General features: G+C 55.9%; 1 long non-coding RNA gene across 2 annotated transcripts; it reads left to right on the forward strand.

Annotated features, from left to right (window-relative positions):
• The first annotated feature begins 3,880 nt into the window (after window positions 1–3,880).
• On the forward strand, window positions 3,881–8,190 carry LOC125618686. 2 transcript variants are annotated; one of them, XR_007350078.1, is made up of 2 exons: window positions 3,881–7,050; window positions 7,575–8,190. It is a non-coding gene; the product is annotated as an uncharacterized LOC125618686 (long non-coding RNA). The 2 variants fall into 2 exon arrangements; XR_007350077.1 differs by having other exon boundaries at window positions 3,881–5,907.
• Window positions 8,191–19,011: the final 10,821 nt, after the last annotated feature.

The raw sequence follows: 19,011 nt of genomic DNA on the forward strand, positions 1-19,011 counted from the left end.
TGGCGAGGCCGGGCTGAGAGGGGCAGCCTGGCTTCTGACAAGGACTGGCACGTGGGATCTGGGCTCTGCTTCCAGGATCCCGCAGATGCCAGAGGGGAACGTGGTTGGGGCCCCAGGATCAAGAGGAGCCACGGGTGCTGTGGAGGGCCAAGAACGTGGCTGGAGGCTGTGGGAGTTTAAGTCCCCAGAGGAGCAACACCTGTCTCCAGGGCTGGAAGCTGATATTTGAGAACGCTCCTTGTGGGGTTGGGCCGACTGTGATCCACCTACTTGCACAGTGTCTAATTGTTGCTGATTGGTTGAGAAAGTGGCTCCTGATACTTGGCAGCGGTTCAGGTTGTCGGCCTGGGACGTCCAGCAGAGGTTTCCCAGGTTGCTCAGTGTAGACTGGAGCCAGCAGAACAGCAAACCCCCTGAACTTGAACCCAGCAGCCATTCTTGCCCAGGCCCCTTGGACCCCAGAAGTCATACCAAGAGTTCCGAGGCTCTGATCATGATCTGGGCGCCACGTCCACACAATGGTCCCCAGTGTGGTGCTTCCCAGAAGCCTCCCGCCCCCCCCCCCGGGTATCACAGATCCACCATGGGGTAGGAGGCCTCCTGACAAGGACAGCACTGCCCAGGCCTCTCCTGCTCCTGGAAGTCTAGGCCCCGCTGGGGGCTGGGGCGCCATGCGCCTCCCTGCGTGCCTTTCCCTGGTGGGCTGCTGGGACCCGAGGTGGTAGGAGTCACACCTTGTGACACAGGTCACAAGCTGTTCTGCAGGACAGGTGGGGGGCTGGGCCGGGGGAGAGTATTAAATGTCTGTCATGTGCCATCCTGGAGGCAGACACCACGTCACCTCACAGATGAGGCAAGCTAAACACAGAGCTGTAGGTGACTGGTGAGACAGAGAGACCAGGGCTGGCTTAGACCTCAGGTGGAGAGAGCAGGGCTGGCTTAGACCTCAGGTGGAGAGAGCAGGGCTGGCTAGACCTCAGGTGGAGAGAGCAGGGATGGCTTAGACCTCAGGAGGAGAGAGCAGGGATGGCTTAGACCTCAGGAGGAGAGAGCTGAGCTGCCTTAGACCTCAGGAGGAGAGAGCTGAGCTGCCTTAGACCTCAGGTGGAGAGAGCAGGGCTGACTTAGACCTCAGGTGGAGAGAGTGGGGCTGGCTTAGACATCAGGAGGAGAGAGCTGAGCTGCCTTAGACCTCAGGTGGAGAGAGCAGGGCTTGCTAGACCTCAGGTGGAGAGAGCAGGGATGACTTAGACCTCAGGTGGAGAGAGCAGGGCTGACTTAGACCTCAGGTGGAGAGAGCAGGGCTGACTTAGACCTCAGGTGGAGAGAGCAGGGCTGACTCAGACCTCAGGTGGAGAGAGCAGGGCTGACTTAGACCTCAGGTGGAGAGAGCAGGGCTGACTTAGACCTCAGGTGGAGAGAGCCGGGCTGGCCAGATCTCAGGTGGAGAGAGCAGGGCTGACTTAGACCTCAGGAGGAGAGAGCTGAGCTGCCTTAGACCTCAGGTGGAGAGAGCAGGGCTGACTTAGACCTCAGGTGGAGAGAGCAGGGATGACTTAGACCTCAGGTGGAGAGAGCAGGGCTGGCTAGACTTCAGGTGGAGAGAGCAAGGCTGACTTAGACCTCAGGTGGAGAGAGCAGGGCTGACTTAGACCTCAGGTGGAGAGAGTGGGGCTGGCTTAGACATCAGGAGGAGAGAGCTGAGCTGCCTTAGACCTCAGGTGGAGAGAGCAGGGCTTGCTAGACCTCAGGTGGAGAGAGCAGGGATGACTTAGACCTCAGGTGGAGAGAGCAGGGATGGCTTAGACCTCAGGTGGAGAGAGCAGGGCTGGCTAGACCTCAGGAGGAGAGAGCAGGGCTGGCTAGACCTCAGGCCTCTCCCCTGCTGCTCTTGGAATCCTGCCACTCAAAGTTGCTTTGAGGGAAAGGGTGTTTGTGGCTCAGTGTGACTCAGTGAGAACTCGGGAGCAGCTTCCATGGACTAAGGTGGGAGGCTAATACAGTGACCATGACTCTGGCGGCTCTGTATCAGGCATAGCCCCCTGGTGGCACATCCTCCACACACAGTGGTCCTCTAGTGTCCCTCCCCTGTGGCTTTTGTTGGATGAATATACTCATGCTAGCTAGAGCAATGCTAGGCTGATATAACAAAGAAATCCAAAACACAGAGGCTTAAGCTTAAGCTGACTTCTATCTCATAAAATTCCAGGTGACTGGTTCAGAGCCAGTATGCATCCAAATAGCTTCCTCAGCTCCAACCATCACATTCTGCATCCATGTCATGAGAGTGGAGGAGAGCACATAATATCTTTTCAAGGATCTGGCCTGGAAGATTGTACATACCAGTTCTACTTTTATCTCATCATTACCGGGTCAGTTGTAGCTACAAGAGAGTTGCCATGTATGCAGATAAACTTCTATTGCTGTAGGAGAGAAGAGTGTTGGGAAGAACAGGAAGCAGCCTTCCACACAGCTCGGGGGACTCTGGCACAGGTGGCAGGCCACTGGTGTTTTCTTTAGGCTCTGGATCTAGGTTACCAGGCTCGAAGTCACCACTGCGCCCCCTCGGATGTGGCCTGGGAAAGTGTGACCTCTCGGAATCTGTCTTCCAGGAACAACGGTCACTACTAGTCTGGTTTCTCACTGGGACATTGGGAGAGCCTGCCGCAGGCCGCCAGGTCTGTGGGGGAGTGAGGGGCAGCCGCGACGCCCAGAGGCTTAGGTTTAGTCTCCTTGTTAAACTGTGGACTCCCCGGCTGGCCCGGGAGAAAGCACATGTCCATGGCGCTCCTGCCTCGCACTTCCACTCTGGTCACAGCGTGCTAATGCTCCTGGCCTTGCTGCCCACCTGCCTGCTGTGACCCATGCTCCCCAGAGCACTGTCCCTCCTGGCCGCCTCCTCCCTCGGGTGAGAGTCACTGGCGACCTGCCCCCACCTACTCCTGAGCTCAGGTCACCGTGACCCTGGAACTTCCTCCTTGCAGAGGGCATTTGGGTGGAGAGCCCTGGCCCAGCCTGGCAGGAAGGAAACCAGTGAACGGCCCCCAGCCATGCGGCTCTGGGTGCTCCTCCCTCCTCCCATGGGAGCCACAGATGCAGGCTTTGCCTGTCCACAGCCCCGGGGGGGCCGCATCTGGTTTCAGCAGAACCTGTTTTTTTTTTTTCTCCAGGAGCCGCTCAGCTCCTTAAGGAAGGAAGGAACCTCCCAGCACCTCTCATGTCAACGTGGGCATATAAACAACGTGCCAGTGTCCATCCCTCACCAGCCTGCTGTCCGCAGGTGCCAGGGCTTCCTTGCTGGCAGAGGAGGAACTGGAGTTTGTACGAGAACCTGGCTCAGTACAGTACGCCCCGACCAGAGGAGGCGGGATTTGAACCCAGGATCTCCAGCACCAACTCTGGCTCTCTTCTGAGTCCGTGATTATTTTTATTGTAGTTGTGCTTGAAAGGGTAGAAACCAGGATTCCAGTCCTGTGTCCTCCCCAGCACTGACAAGTTCATGCCCCCAGCAGGAACTCACAGGGGCTACAGCGATGGGGTTCCCAACCTTTGTCCCTGGCAGTGCAGAGTCGTGCTATCAGATCAGTGCAGTCTTCCTGGGCACGCTGAGGCTGTTGGATTGGAATGTGAAGGAGAATCGCAGCAATTCCAAGGGCTGCAGGTGACAGCCCCTTGCAAAGCCCTCACGGAAGGAGGATCGTGTACAGATGAAGGTGCAGGTGAAATCGGGGAAGCCCTGTCCTGGGCAGCACCACTGCACCAGCTTCCCAGCGGACCACAGCAGGAGTGAACCAAGGGCTGCCAGGGCAGAGCTGACCCTCACACGCACAGTCACGAGTCCGGCAGGAGCGGATGTCCTTCCCACAAGGCTCGGCAGCCATCCATTCCAGGTTTCCTGGCATGGTCCAGTTTTACATCCAAAGCCCGTGGAAAGTCCCATGTGCAGCCAGGTGGTGGTGCACACCTTGACCCAGAGACTCGGGAGCTGAGGCGGGGGGATAGCAAGTTTGAGACCATCTTGGCAAGTTCTGTTGTAAAATAAAAACTTTAACGGCGGGGGTGTACCTCAGATCTAACATCCTGAGTTAATCCCCCGGTACCACAAAGGGAGGGGGGAGGGGGGAGGGAGGAAAAGGGAAACAGGGAGAGAGGACAGTCGTAAGGTCATGTGTGCTGGGGAATGAGGAGGCCTGCTCTTGAGCTTTGAAGACATGGTTAGGCAGGCACGGGAAGAGTCCCCTTGCTGCTCCCCGCCAGGAGATCAAAGGCAGAGGGGCCGCCCGCCTGGGCAGCCCAGCCCTGACCCTCCCCACCCTGCAGCAGGTGTCAGGACCTCTTTGCCAGCAGTAGGGAATCGGAGGGGACTCTGCTCAGCCCTGTGCAGCACCAGCCAGAGCTGGCTGGCCTTCTGCAGGTCAGGCGCAGGGAAGACTCCTGGTAGAAAAAGCCAGCTAGGGCTGCGCCCTGGGAGTTAAAAAGGCAAAGGTCCTGTTGACAGGAGAGAGGAGGCGACTGCTCTTAAAATCTTATTGCATGAAGGCAGGTGAGCCAAGGTCCCTTGAGACACCTTGAGACACCAGAGCCACATTTGTCTTCCACTAGGAGGCCTGGGCCGGGGCCCTGGGCAGGCTGGAGGCCCTTTCCACACAGTGTGGGTCGCTGCTGGGCGACAGTGTCGCTGACAAGCACAGGCTTTCTGCCAGGGCTCAAGGGTGACCTGGGGACTCTTCTAGTGTCACCGCCCCTCTGACCTCCTCTTCTCACTGGCCACGTGGGGAGAAGGCGGTCTCAGGGTGCTTGCTCAGACTGGCTGGCTGCTGTGCCCGGACACCTCGGGACCCCCAGGGTTAAAGCGCAATCAGCAGTTCCCCTCTGTCCGCCGACGGGCGGCCTGTCCTGGCGCACCCGAGCCTCACCCACCGGTCCCTGCTAGGGTCGGCCTGCAGGTGCGTGGGGGCCCCGCCCCGTCCAGCCGCCCCCAGTTCTAGGGCACAAAGCTTCCCTTTTCAGCCCCCCAGGGGTTCATCTGATTCTAAGACAGACTTGGACACCAGTGCCGCCCTGCACGGAGGTCCTGCTGTCACCGGGGCCCTGTCGGTGGGCTCGGTGCACGGGAGAGGGTCTCACTGGGGAAAGGTGCCGGGCCTGGCGCGCCCCGCAGCCCTCCTTCCTGCTGCACCGCCAACCCTCCGAATCCCCGCGCGAGCCGCCGAAATAGCGCCCTCGTGTGACCGCAGCGCGACAACCGGGCTCGGACACCTTTCACGCCACTCTGGGGACCATGGATGCTTTTGCCTTTTGCTTGTCGTCGCCTTTCTTCCTCTAAGGTGTGTAGCAAGCTGGGGACACGCGAGGAAACCGCTGGACCCCCGAGCCGCGCCGCGCGGCTGGTCCCTGGCGCCGGACCCGCAGGAGGAGGGCGGCGGAGCGGGCGCTCAGCGGCCTCCTGCGCGTCCTCTCTCCCCCCTACTTCCTTTTCTTTTCTTTCTTTCCCCCTTGCTTTCCTTCATGGCCTTTCCCCTCCCGCTCTCCGCTCTCCTCCGACCTTGGGAGCAGTCACATTTGCCTACAGATGGCCTCGGTGAGTTTAAGGCCTCTCTTCGTTGAGTGCAGGGGGCAGTGGGGTGGGCGGGCGGAGAGGGGCCGCCGCCCGGATTTGGAGCCGCTGGGTAGTCTGTCCATCCTCCCCGCTCGGTCCGCAAAGGTTGGCAGCGGCCTATTAAAACACAGTGACGGGGACGCCGCAGACGGCGTGGGGACACCGCAGACGGCGTGGGGACGTGAGGGGGGTGGGCAACAAGAAGAGGTCAGAGGAAGACCAGCAGGGCCAAGCGCCCTGCAGTCCAAGGCAGGCCTGGGGACAGTTCCCTGTGCAACCTCGGGACCCCAGCAGGAGGAAAGCCTCAGGTGTGTATTTAGCACCTCCTTCAGGCCAACCAGCCCGCAGTGCCAGTGCGGTCCCGTGTACTGATACGCTGACAAATTCTCCCTCCTTCTCACGGAGGAAGTACCATGTTATGGTGGGAAATGTCCCCAAGGCATCTAGGTGACAGATTTCCTACAGTTCTTTATTAAGTGACCTTCCGTGAGGCTGATGGCAGGCTCCAGAGACAATACAGTAAAAGTACATCCAAACAAGGGGCCACGGCCGTGCGTCCCCAGGAGGCAGCTCCTGCTCTGCCACACTCCATGGGGAAAATTTAGCACTGCTTAAAACACAAACAAAAAACCCCACCAGCACCCAGCGCCTCATGTTCTTAGGAAACTCATCACAGGTATTGTTTCTCCTAACTGGGCTTTTGATGAAACTGAGCACGGCAGAACGTGATTTGTAATCTCTCAAAAGAAGCAGTTGATAAAAACGAAGGTTTTCATGTCTGATACTTAAAAGAGAAAAGAATAAAGTCTTTTTAGGAGACAGAAGATTTCAATCCAACAGGGGACCCACAGGCCCACTTCATCTGGCCAAGGGTGGTGCAGGGAGGCCCCGGGAGCAGGCTGACCCCAGGCTCCTGGTTCCTGCACTCTCCTCCCTGCCCCCCAGTAGCTGGGACTCTCGGCTGTGCTGCCAGAGCCAGTTCCAAATATATTTAGAAAGCCGTTTGGGCCTCATTTGTGACAGAAGAAGGGACCTTCAAAGGGTTCTCAAATGGTGGTGTGCACGGGAGGACCTGGTGCTTGTTGGGAATAGAGTTCAGTGGATTTCAAATCCAGTGTCCTAGCCCCGGTCAACGAGTCTGCATTCTAAACAATTACTGAAGAAGTAATTGGGAATGGGGACCCTGCCTTAAAAGCAGGGTTCTCATCATTCTAGCTGAGAAAAAATACTCAGAATAGATGCTCATGACTGCTCACTTGGACAAAGTTACCTCAAAGATGAACACCTTGATTGATGATAATTTAAACTGCAGTTTCTTGGTACATCTTGTAGGACAAATTAGTTAGACTCCTGAGGCGTGAGAGACTGCATGCGTGGCGCACGGTGTGGAATTCCTGCCACGAGTCAATCCATGGTGGGGGTCTGCCAACTCTGACTTAGTCCTAGAGTAGGTGAGTGAACCATGAGATCAGGTGGATTAGGTCTGGCTACAGGTGGCAGGGTAATCACAGGTAAACCACACAGAAGCTCTCTCTGTCTTGCAGAAGCAAGGCCAGAGGCTGGCAGTGCTGAGCGGCGTGTGCCTCTGGCAGCAGGGCCCAGGTTGCCTCTGTCGCTCTGAGCTTCAGGATATAGCTTCCCCTTCATGCCCAAGAGGGTTGCTGGAGCACCCACCATCACTCCACATGGCAGCTAGTGGGAAGGAAGGGCGTTTCCCAGGCTAGTACTCAGGACTTCTGCTTACCTTTCACTAATTAGAACATATTCTCACAGCCATATCTAGCTGCAAGAAGTTGGGGCCAGGGGTTGACTGGCCAGATACCCAGCTAAGCATAGAGGCTGATCAAAAAGGGAAAGGGGAAATAGTGGAGGGACACCTGACGGTCTGCCATGGCCATCAGTAACAGATTAGGACACCTAGGGGCATCACCAAAGCCACCTGATGTCCTTCAGGACAACCCCTCTCCAACCTCAGTAGCAGATATGCCAGTGTCACCCTTGTCTGAGAGCAGTGCTCCGGCAAGCCACACGCCACAGTCAGCTCTTCCACGTGGACCGTTCTGGAAACCTCATGTCACCAGGCTGTCGCGAGCAACCAGGCAACATGGAAGGGTAAGCAGTACGGGTCCCCTCCCAGGGCAGCGCCTCCCCCAGGCCCACCCCCAGGCCCGCCTGCTTAGTGTCTCAGGTGTCTTTCCAAACAAGAGCTGGTCCCTCTCAGAGGTGTGCTGGGCCGGGGAGACTCCAGGCCTTCCCACTCCTGCTCTGCCCTTGACGCCAGCGGGCGTCACTGCTACCCACCACAAGGAAAGGTGCAGGGAATCAAAGGTCACAAAGGTCGAAGAGCTCACGGGGCTTGAACACGGGGAAGCCTTCTCCCAGTGATGTGTGACTGCGATGTTTATGCAGCATCTTAACAGGAAAACTGGGCATCCACCACCAGTGAACAGTTTATCACCAACACCTCCCAACCATGCACGTCCCTCGGCCTTGCCCCAGAGTTCAACTCATCCTGAATTGTATGCCTTAGTTCATTTTTTAAACAGTATCACTACTGGTGTATAGGTGCATAAACTATGTATCGCTATGGCTTCTTTTTGAAGTTTAAAAAGGGCATGCGGGGAGAGCTTTCTGTATCTTGATTGTGTTTCCACTAAACTATATGTTTCCTGGACGGTCTGTGCTTCTGTGGGCAGCTGGAGGCGGTTCGTTTTATTGTTGTGTCATGTTCTGCTGGTGTGAGGGCCACAGGTAGCCCCCGTATTCCTCCGTTGATGGAATTTGGGTAGCTTCTCTTCTGTTTGTTTTTGCTATCGTAAAAATTGCTGCCCTGAACATGTTTCCTAGGACAGGATTCCTATGATGTTGCACGTGTGTGTTTAGCTTTGGGAGATAAAGCCGTGGAGGCTGAGCCAATTCACACCCCTCAGTGATGATAATACACTATTGACGTTCAGGTTAGTCAAACTTCATTGATTTTTGTCTGTTAATTAGAAAAAAAAAAAAAAAAGCTGCCCTTCTTTGTGTAATTCACGCCTGGCCCAGCATCTTTTCATAGCTGACTAATCCTAAACATTTAAGGTGATCTGAGCTAGGTGCAGTGGCTGGGGAGGCTGAGGCAGCAGGATCCCCAGTTCAAAGTCAACCTCAGCAACTTAGAAGGACCCTAAGCAACTCTGTCTCTAAATGAAATGTAAAAGGGGCTGGGGAGGGGCTAGGGATGTAGCTCAGTTGGTGGATGCTCGCCTCACATGCACAAAGCCTGGGTTCAATTCCCCAGCACCACAAAAAATAAAATAAAAATAAAAAGAGGCTGGGAATGTGGTTCAGTGGTTAAGTGCTTCTGGGTTCAATCCCCAGTACCACCCCCCCAAAAAAAGAAAGACAAGAAAAGAAACAGGCCAAGCTGTGTGCACCCCAGAGCCCGTGTGCCCCAGACACCTGACCCATCCCCGGGACTGAGGTTCTTGTCCTCAATTTCTCAGTTCACAGTGGACAGCTCAGTGAGTCCCTCTGGAGACTGGTGGGCACAGCTGGCCAGGACAGGATATGAATGTCCAGCCCCTTGTCCAGCGCGGGGCAGCTCCTGGGGGCCTGTGCGATGAGTCGGGGCCTTGCTGTGACTGCAGAGCGGCTCACCTCCTCTCGCCCCCATCCTGCTCCCACTGGGGGCTTCTAAGGAGCTCCCCAGTAAGCTCGTCCAGGGGCCCATCTCAGAGCCGGATGCCCAGGTGGCCTGTGGCTATTAGGGCCAGGATTGGTCTAAGAAGGAGGACAGTTTGTAAACTGGGACTTGAGAGTGTGGTCACCCACTGGCCAGCTTGCCAGGACCTATGACAGCGTGTAGATGGCCTCAAGCCCTCTGTACGGCTGCAGCCTAAGATCCCACCAGCAGTGGATGTAGAAAGACTGACGTGGAACAGGATGGACTGGCCGGGGCAGGGTCTCAGGCACCAAGAGGGGCCGCGGAAACAGGGGCCACAGACGGTGGAGCTGGGCGGCTGCTCTTAGGAAAACCCCATTCTGTGGAGAAGAGCAATGGAAGGCCAGAGGCGACTCATGGCCAACCAAAGGCCGAGTGTGAAATCCAGAGCACACCCACGGGAGCAGATGGAGGTTCTCTCACCTCCCATAGGTGGAGTGCAGGAAAGGCTGAGGGTGAGGCTAGGATTTAGTTATTAAAGTGCAGAGCTCCCGAGGAGGCTGACTTCTCGATCCCACAGGCCGGCTCCACCAAGGTCAGCACTGAGGTGTTAGCCGAGCCGAGTCTTGTCCATCCGTGGGTGAATAGATAAGGAAAGGATGGGACACACTCACAGCAGAACATTACTCAGCTCTGAAGAATGCAGTCCTGCCGTCTGCAGCACAATGGCTGGACCTGGGGGCGTGGTGTGAAGTGAGACTGGCCAGAAGTAGAACGCCAAGCATCGTGTGTGGGAGCCACAGAAAAGTCCACCCGAATGTGGACTCATGATTAGCAGAGGTTGGGACAGGGACGCATGAGGGGCAAAGGGAGGCTGGAGAGTGTCAGCTGACTGCAATGAGCTCCACCAAGCAGTAACCTCAGTGCGGCTTCATACACCATGCATGTACGCCTGGGTTGAAATATCCCATGACCCCACTCATACGTGTAGCTGATGCATGTCAATCAAGAAAATGAAATGTTCTTAACAGTCCAAAGTTTACCAGGATGGAAAAGCCAAGTACAGTGATGTGGTCATGACACATAATACACATTAGTAATAATTAATAACAGAATGTTACAAAATTGAAAAAACAGAGAAACTTGACTCCCTAGATCCTCCTGTACCCTGTGGGCCTGCAGTGACCCTTTCCTAGTAAGCTGGCACTCTGGTGCCATCCTCTCTGACACCTGGCTTAAGCAGGTGCAGAGTCTCTTGTCTTGTAAGACAACAGGCATCCTCCTGAGGCCCACGCGCCTGGCCTCCCTCCCGGCCACTAGACCAATACCATAACCCACTGAGCAGGGCCTGCAGACCTCTATGCATGCCCATCCAGCTGGCCGGGACCGCACTGGGGACTGGAGTCTGAGGGACAGGATCAAGGGCAGTGGGAAGCCAAGTTGACCAGGGATGGTGTGTACACATGGCATGTGACTTAACACCCTATCGAGTTCATGAATTCTAGGACGGTCCTTAGAAGCTTTGATAGAGAGAGGGGTGGGGACGACACGACCAGGAAGCAGCCGAGGCCAGGAGGGCACTCACTGTGCTGGGCAGCCCCTGGGGGCCGGCCTGGGAGAGCCACTGAGACAGGGACTAGAATGTGACGTACCTCCAGGTAAGACTGCAGTCAGGCAGGGTCCTGCTCGGCCTGTCAACCAGAAGCCGAGAGTGGGTGCCCGGGAGGCTGAGGGCAGCACCACAGCACACGCTGAGAACTCCCTCCAGACCTGAGCCGGTTTCAGACGATGGAAGGCGAGGCCGGGTGGCAGGGAGCAAGGTTCGTCCCCAAGACGGCATGAACGGCAGTGGTCCCCTGCTCCCCTGCAAAAGGCCAAGAGCTGTTCACTCAGCCACTGTCCCTGGGAGAAGGGGTACCCAAACTGTCTGAGGACACAGGGCCCAAGCTGACACTGCTGCCTGGGAACCTAGGGCTTTCTCTTAGAGTAGGATCAAAGGGACCAGACGATAAATGGTCCTGGCCTAGGCCAACCCACAGTTGGTACTCTGGGGTCCATGGACTCACCCAATGGCCATTTGCCTAGCACAAAATATTTGATTTGAAATAGACGCACTTGAGAGTTGGCAGAAACCTCACATGGGTTCCTGGGCCCCTAGAGTGAGAGGTGTCAGGGTAGGGACATCCCGTTGTGACCCTCTGAAACTACCCTGCCCAGCCAAGACAGTAGGTCAAAATCAGTATCCCATCTCAGGGAAAAGGGCTGTCACTTGTGCCATCCTTAGACCTGAAGGACGCAGGTCCCCACATGACGCCATTTAGTTTGTCTTTCTGCCCTCAGCTGGACCCCAGAGAGGGTCAGAGGGCTGCGATGAGCTCCGCCAAGCTGTGTCCTCAGTGCAGCTTCTGCACCATACAGGAGTCTTTGCCGGAGTGAAGTCGACCTGCCTGGACATGGGTGTGGGTTTGGGAGTAGGGTGGACCTGAGCCCTCTTGTGACACTGCTTCCCTGGAAGGTTCTAGACTGGAGAGGTGGAAAGCTGTCTGCCCACCCTGCTGGCATGGATGGGCCTTCAGCTTCTCTGAAGTGTCTGGCTGGAGGGCGGTGGTTATTTTCTAAATGTGCTCTGTCCTGTTAGGACGACCCCCTCCTGGCCTTTGGGTGAAGAGAACAGGCTTTTTTTTTTTTTCCTTCTGTTCCAATTGGCAGTTCTGGGTCACCTGCTTCTTCAGGTCCAAGCCTGGGATATAGGAGACGAAGAGAAAACCAGGAACCCACCCTGTGTTGTTCCCGGGTCCCCAGCTCCCTGGCCGGGCAGCCACCTTTCTCCACCTTTCAGTCTATTTGCTTGTATTAAGAGTGTGAGTGAGTGAGTGTGTGTGTGTGTGTGTGTGTGTGTGTGAGAGAGAGAGAGAGAGAGAGAGAGAGATGCCAGGGTTTATTTGTGCTTATTGGGACTGACAGGGAAGAGTGCCATCCCACCTGATGGGAGATGGAAGTCCAGGATCTCGGCCACAGGAGTGGGCCCTCCCTCACGCAGGGCTGGACAGGGGACCCACCTTGCAGTGCAGGAGGCACAAGAGCAGGCCCAGCCCTGGGTACACTAGTCCTTGCATATCACACCTCCTGACAGGGACAGGAGGCCTGGAAGGCGTGCGGAGGTGTGTGGGAATGGTGGCCCTCCCGGACAGCACACGCTGTCGTCACCTGCTGCTGTGTGGTTGGTTTGGCGTCCCCTCAGGTGGGACAGACCTGAGAGGCTCTGCTGGCCAGTGCTGTGCATAGTCCACCTGGGGAGTTGGTGCTTTCTGCTCCAGGGTTCTGTCTCCGCAGGTCTAGAGCTCTGGGCTCACCTGTCACCCGGCTTCTCATGGTGAGACCAGCAGGAAAAGACCCTGGTCATCTGCACCACACGACGGGGGCAGACAGGGACATATTTGGCAGGCAGAGGACCCACCTGGGCATCACTCAGTACTCCCTTGCCGATTTTGATGGCAGATGCAGTAGCCATGGCCCGGGCAGGGCCTGATGACCAGGGGATCAGACTCCTCAGTGGGAAGGGTCCAGGTCACCCCACCAGGTAAGCCACCAGATGAGGAACCCAGAATAGCAGTGAAAGGGGGAACTATGGCAGCCTGGGGACCTGCTTTTAGTGAAGGCCACCACCTGCCCCACCCTCTTCTCTGAAGTTGCTCCCAGGAAACAGGCCCACCAGGAAGCCCAATAGGAGGCCCACCAGGAGGCCCAATAGGAGGCCCACCAGGAGGTCCACAGGAGGCCCACCAGGAAATCCACAGGAGGCCCACCAGGAGGCCCACCAGGGGGTCCCCAGAGCACTGCATCCAGCAACCACATACACCAAGCCTGCAGATCTGGGTGGCCCAAGGGGTGGTCCTGGGAGCCTTGGTGTGCCCTGGGGATCTCCTGTCCCCTCTCTCAGGGGAAGCCCTCTCTCCCCCACAGGCAGAGAGCACTGACAGCTGACAGCCCCTGGACAGCCTTCAGCTGCAGAGAACTGCCCCTCGGTGGCCAGGCCCCCCCGCCAGGGCAGGCAGGCCCCCGCAGGCTCCCAGTCGGCAGCTCTCTGAGGCATGGCGGGAAGCTTTCCTTGTGCGATTCATGACCTGGTTCTCCTCTGCCCAGTCCTGCCTGCTCTGCTCCCTGCAGAGCCGACTCCCTAGAGTCACTCCCAGCAACACTGTCGCATGCAAGTACTGGTTTCAGAGTCTACTTACCGGGAAACTGAGGTGACAGAATGAGGGCTCAGCTTTCCGTACCAGAAGGCCGCGGGCCGGGCCTTGCCCTGGGTCTGGGAGTGCCTCTGACGCAGGAGAGACCCTGAGTCCAGGAGAGTCCTGAGACATTGCCAGAGAAGGAGTCGCGGAAGGCCTCAGGAGGAAGTGGGGTGGAAACACCCGAAGGGAAGAAGGTGGATACACCTACAAAGCCCCCTTCCAGCTGGGCCTGGGCCGTGTGCCTGAGGACAGGGGTTGCCAGGAATCCACAGAAAGGCCATCCATCCACCACACAGACCAAGGGAGCTCCGGAGGGACCCGCTGGCCTTGAGGACGCGGAGCGGGCAGTCATTCCAGCAGTCAGGAGCTCCAAGCTGCTGGGACCCACTGCAGCCCGTCCAGCCATGACAGGGAGGGCGGGCAGCTCTTTCCTCCCTGCTCGCTTCTCAGCCCAGAACCCGAGCTCTGGGGCTGTCCGGTGCCACAGTGAGAGCCTTGCTCCCATTTCACACCACGGCCACTCCAGTGCCCCCAGGCTTCCCTCAAATTTAGGTGGAGCCTAAATTGGGGCCAGTCTTAGTTCCAAATTGGAAAGATGGGATTAGGGAGGCCAGAGGGTGTATTTAAGCTTTAAGAAAACCTGAAAAGTGGAATTTTTACTCTGGAGGTGCCCAGACATGGCATGATTAAACGGTTTGCAAGTGTTCCCAGGTCATGTGAAACCCACAGGACTCAGAGAAAAAAGCCTCCAAGGTCCAGGGGCTGGCACCACCCTGCGCCGTGGAGACGCTGTATCCGACCTCAGGGTCTGGGCAGGGTGTTCACAGCTCTGTCCGGGCTCTTCCTGTGGCACGCTGGACAGTCTGCATTTGTCAAGGGCTGATTTTGCAGCAGGCGTTCTCCTGAGATTTTACCTAAGCATCTGATCCTCACAGCAATGAGGAGCCTGGGGCACCAACAGGTCACACGGCCAGGAAGAGGCAGCTTACACAGCTGCAATAAAAATCAAATAAGCCAGACGTCTTCAAAATGTGCAGTCTTTGTGTAGCAAGAACATTCTCAAGAAAGTGAAAAGACACCAAGAATGGGGCAACCTGCAGATCACGTGTGAGAAGGGGTAAGTGTGTAGACTACAGGGAGAACCCTTGTAGCCCAACACCAAGTGTCAGGAGCTGCCCTGGGTGCAGATGCCTTTAGGTCCTGATGCACCTGGTTCTGGACTATTATTGCCTTCTGTCTGGCATGGCAGGGCCAGGTCACGGTAACTTGGGCGTTACCCCAACTCAGATAACAAGGCGTGGCTCCGGGAGTAGGGTCACCCGCTGGGGCTGAGTTACACTCACCTGTTCCTTTGGGATCCTACCCTTTTTGGGGTAGAATGTTCCATGGAAACTCCCCTTGTGTGTCCCCTGTCTGAGAACAAAGAATCCCAGTGGCTCTCTCTCTTTCCACGGACTCCTAAGGTCGGAGAGTCCTCACGGGTTTGAAAAGGTACTTCTGTGAGTTTGTGCGCTTTCTTCACCGTTTTCTTAAGTTATTGGAATAGTCGGATTTGGGAACCCAGCGTAGGTCAATAGCTGGGACAGATGGCAATAACCAGGGAGACAGACAACCGGATGTTCACAGGTGGCAAAGAGACATTTCTCCAAAGACACAATCCACCAGGAAGCACGTGAAAAGGCCTCAGCGAGGTTCCTCATCCAGATGAAGATGCAAAGCAGAGCCGCAGTGAGGTGCCGCGAGGACCCGGTGATCCCAGACGTGGAGGAGGAGGAGGAGCTGGAACTCGGGCCGGGGAGCATCCACCGCTGTGCGAAGGCTTGGTGAGTCTTCAGAAACAGGACTTCCAGGTACACACTGCAGAGCATTGAAAAAAGTACTCCAAACCTCATTCACGATTTTTCTTGGCATCATTATTGACAACAACCCCAAAGTGGAGTGACCCCATGTCCACCAGAGAATGAGGGGTTAGCAGACTGTGCCATATGCATGCCATGGGATAGCCTTCTGTCGCGAAAAGGCGGGGAGCGCGGCGGGGGTGCCCCTTGGAAGCAGGATGTGAGGGGAGAAGCCCATCACAAGAGGTCGCACATGAGCTAGAGAGCCGTTGTCACCAGGGGGTGAGAGTAAAGGGGGAGGACAGGGCGGGCTTTGTGGCTGTGGGGTTTCATTTGGGGACAGGTGAGTTTGGGGACTAGCTACACGTGGGGGTCGCACAACATGGTGAGTGTGCTAAATTCTGCTGAGCTCTTGACTTCAAAGTGACTGCTGGTCTGTGAAGTTCATCTCAACCAAGGAAAAACTTTATTCTCCAAACAAGGGGAAAAACAAAAGGGCTCAGAATCAAGAAACCCCAGCGTCTTGAGTTCACCAGCACTGCTCTGGGTCCCTTGGACAGTGGAGATGGGGGTGGAGAGAGGTGGGAGGGACACACCTGGGAGGCGCTGCAGCCGTCCAGGTGGTGGGCAGGTGGGCTCAGTCACCAGAGCCAGGAAAGGGCCGGGAGGAGCCATGGGCGGAAGAATCAGCCAGGTGAAGTGTCTGAGGAGGGTGAATTAGCAGTCCCTCCTGGCCTCCCCTCTGCTGGGGACCGAGCTGGGCCTGGAGCATCTAGGTGCCTCCCCTCGGCTGCCCCAGTCCCGGCCCCAGCCCCAGCCCCATTACACTGCGTTGCCAAATATGGGAGAAGAATGAGGGGGTGGGTGGTTTATTTTTAGGCTTGAGGTCTAAAGGCCTCCACTCAAGTGCAGCCTCAAGCGAGAAGCTGAAAACACAAGTTTAAGAGCTGTTCTTCCTCCTGACACTAATGAGGCCTTGGGAGGGGATGAGTGGAAAGAGCAGGCCCCACGAGAGGGCCCCGTGGTGAGCGTTTCTGAGAAGTGGGGCCTGCTGGACGGTGGGCAGTTGTCGGCCTTTGCACAGAAGGTGGAACGAGAGCCGCAGTCATTAGGCGCCATTAAGAGCCATCAGGCTCAAGAGTGGGAGTCGTGGTCTCCTGGCTCCCAGCAAACTGCAGACGGCCCAGCCCCCATGGTCCCACAGCCCCTGTGCTGATGCCCTGCTGGAGGTTGGACCTGCCACCGCAGAGGCCCCATCCCGATTCTCGGTGCCCCCCGTGCCCTCGGCTCCGGCTTTCACATGGGGGGGGGGGGAAGCAGGTCTCGGGCCGCAGGACGGTGTGGGGAGCCTTACCACTCTCCCTCCTCGTTTCTCCCAGGGGGCTTTCCTCTCCATCTCTCCCACGCCCGACAGAGGCAGACCCTCCTCCCAGGTCGGGTATGGGAACTATGGGCAGCTCAGCTCTGGTCCCAGGACTTGGTCGACAGGAACCCATTCAGTTTCATCTATCCCCATTCCAGGGCTAGGGCAAAGGCCCCCATCAATTAAGTGCTATTAAATGTTCAAAATCCAGCCCTCCCAGGGGGGAAAATAAAGGACCTGATTTGCAGCATTTGCTAATTTCTATATTGAATATATTCCAACATGGCCAAGTTCAAGCCAGTGCAAGGCCACTGAATTCGGACATAGGAAGAAATGTGCAGAATCTTCTCTAGCAAGCTGGGGCAAAGTGCCCCTGCTCCCACCTGCCAACCTGTTCCCAGAAATAGACCGTGCTTTTTATTCTGAATTACTCCCTCCAGAATTTACTGACAGGCATGGCTTAAGAAGTGTGCTCGGAGCAGGTGCAGTCGCTCACGCCTGTGATCCTAGTCAGGAGACCGAGGCAGGAGGATGCAATTTTGAGGCCAGCCTCAGCAACTTAGTAAGCCCCTGACTCAAAATAAAAGAATAAAAAGGGCTGGGGATGTGGTTCAGTGGTAGAACACCCCTGGGTTCAATTTCTGGTACCAAAAAAAAAAAAAAGACTCTTCCTAAGGTACAGGGCTGATGTGACGATCAAACGGAATCATGCACAGTAAAAATTCCATGGTGCTGTTTTACTGGCAGCACTCCACAGTGGAATCGGAAATTCATAAATAGAAGCTGGGAATCAGGTTTTTAAGGACACTCCAAACAAGTGAGCGACTGCAAAGGCGGGAGCTGAGGATCGGATGGGACAGGGGGGCAGAGGACAGCCCGGGGGAGTCACCTGGGGAAGCCGGAGGTGAAACACCTCCTCATAGGGCTACTGCAAGGGTCACAACCACGTCAGTCAGAGTGCACCAGGCGATGGCCACAGAGCCCTCGTGACTTCAAGCGCCCAAGGTGTGCGGTTCCTGGGTCCCAGTGAAGACGACGCTGGGTTTGCTGCAGAGCAACTTGGGAAAGGGGCGCTCAGCTGGCCCTGCTCCAAGCCCGTCTCTCACCGCTGGCCGCCAGGACTGGCTGCAAGGCCCACTAACCCAAGCTGACCTGGAACCGCATCCTTCCCTGTGCCCAGAAGGCAGGAAGCATGTGCTCGTGGGTGGACGGCACAGCGCCTACCACCAAGGGCACAGAATGACCTTTGCCCCGTTAGGTAGGAGCTCAGGGACAGCAAGGTGGCACAAGAAATATGCCACCGGGGGACAAGACAGGGAGAGTCATCAAGCCCCTGTTTACAATCAGTCCCACTGTTATAGGCTGAGGCCTTCCAGGAACCTGAGGCAGAGTGAAGACCCCCCTCCTTTCAAACTCCAGTTCTTGCAATCAAGTCAGAAAGATTTCAGACATGTCACTCAGAGTAACAGGCATCAGTTTATTGAAGGGACAGGAAAAGGAAATGGGTCACTCTCAAGGGACAGAGTGGGTCCTCTCAGAAAGAAGGGGGACAGTGGGCCTCTCTGCACTCCAGTTTTATTGGGGATCCCAGAGAACTTTCCAGAGAGTCCCACCCATGTCCACCTCTTGACTTTTGACTGACAGCAGGATGACATCAGACTTTCAAGTCCCCACTGCTATGACCACTTAGGTCATTTTGGCCCATGCTGACTGGCTCTAATTGGATTAGAGAGATACAAATCAAAACCACCCTAAGATACCATCTCACTCCAGTAAGATTGGCAGCCATTATGAAGTCAAACAACAACAAGTGCTGGCGAGGATGTGGGGAAAAGGGTACACTTGTACATTGCTGGTGGGACTGCAAATTGGTGCAGCCAATTTGGAAAGCAGTATGGAGATTTCTTGGAAAGCTGGGAATGGAGCCACCATTTGACCCAGCTATTCCCCTTCTCGGTCTATTCCCTAAAGACCTAAAAAGAGCATGCTACAGGGACACTGCTACATCGATGTTCATAGCAGCACAATTCACAATAGCAAGACTGTGGAACCAACCTAGATGCCCTTCAATAGACGAATGGATAAAAAAAATGTGGCATTTATACACAATGGAGTATTACTCTGCATTAAAAAATGACAAAATCATAGAATTTGCAGGGAAATGGATGGCATTAGAGCAGATTATGCTAAGTGAAGCTAGCCAATCCCTAAAAAACAAATGCCAAATGTCTTCTTTGATATAAGGAGAGTAACTAAGAACAGAGTAGGGACGAAGAGCATGAGAAGAAGATTAACATTAAACAGGGATGAGAGGTGGGAGGGAAAGGGAGAGA

This window comes from Marmota marmota, unplaced genomic scaffold (genome assembly GCF_001458135.2).
Source record: "Marmota marmota marmota unplaced genomic scaffold, marMar, whole genome shotgun sequence".
Classification (NCBI taxonomy): Eukaryota; Metazoa; Chordata; class Mammalia; order Rodentia; family Sciuridae; genus Marmota; species Marmota marmota.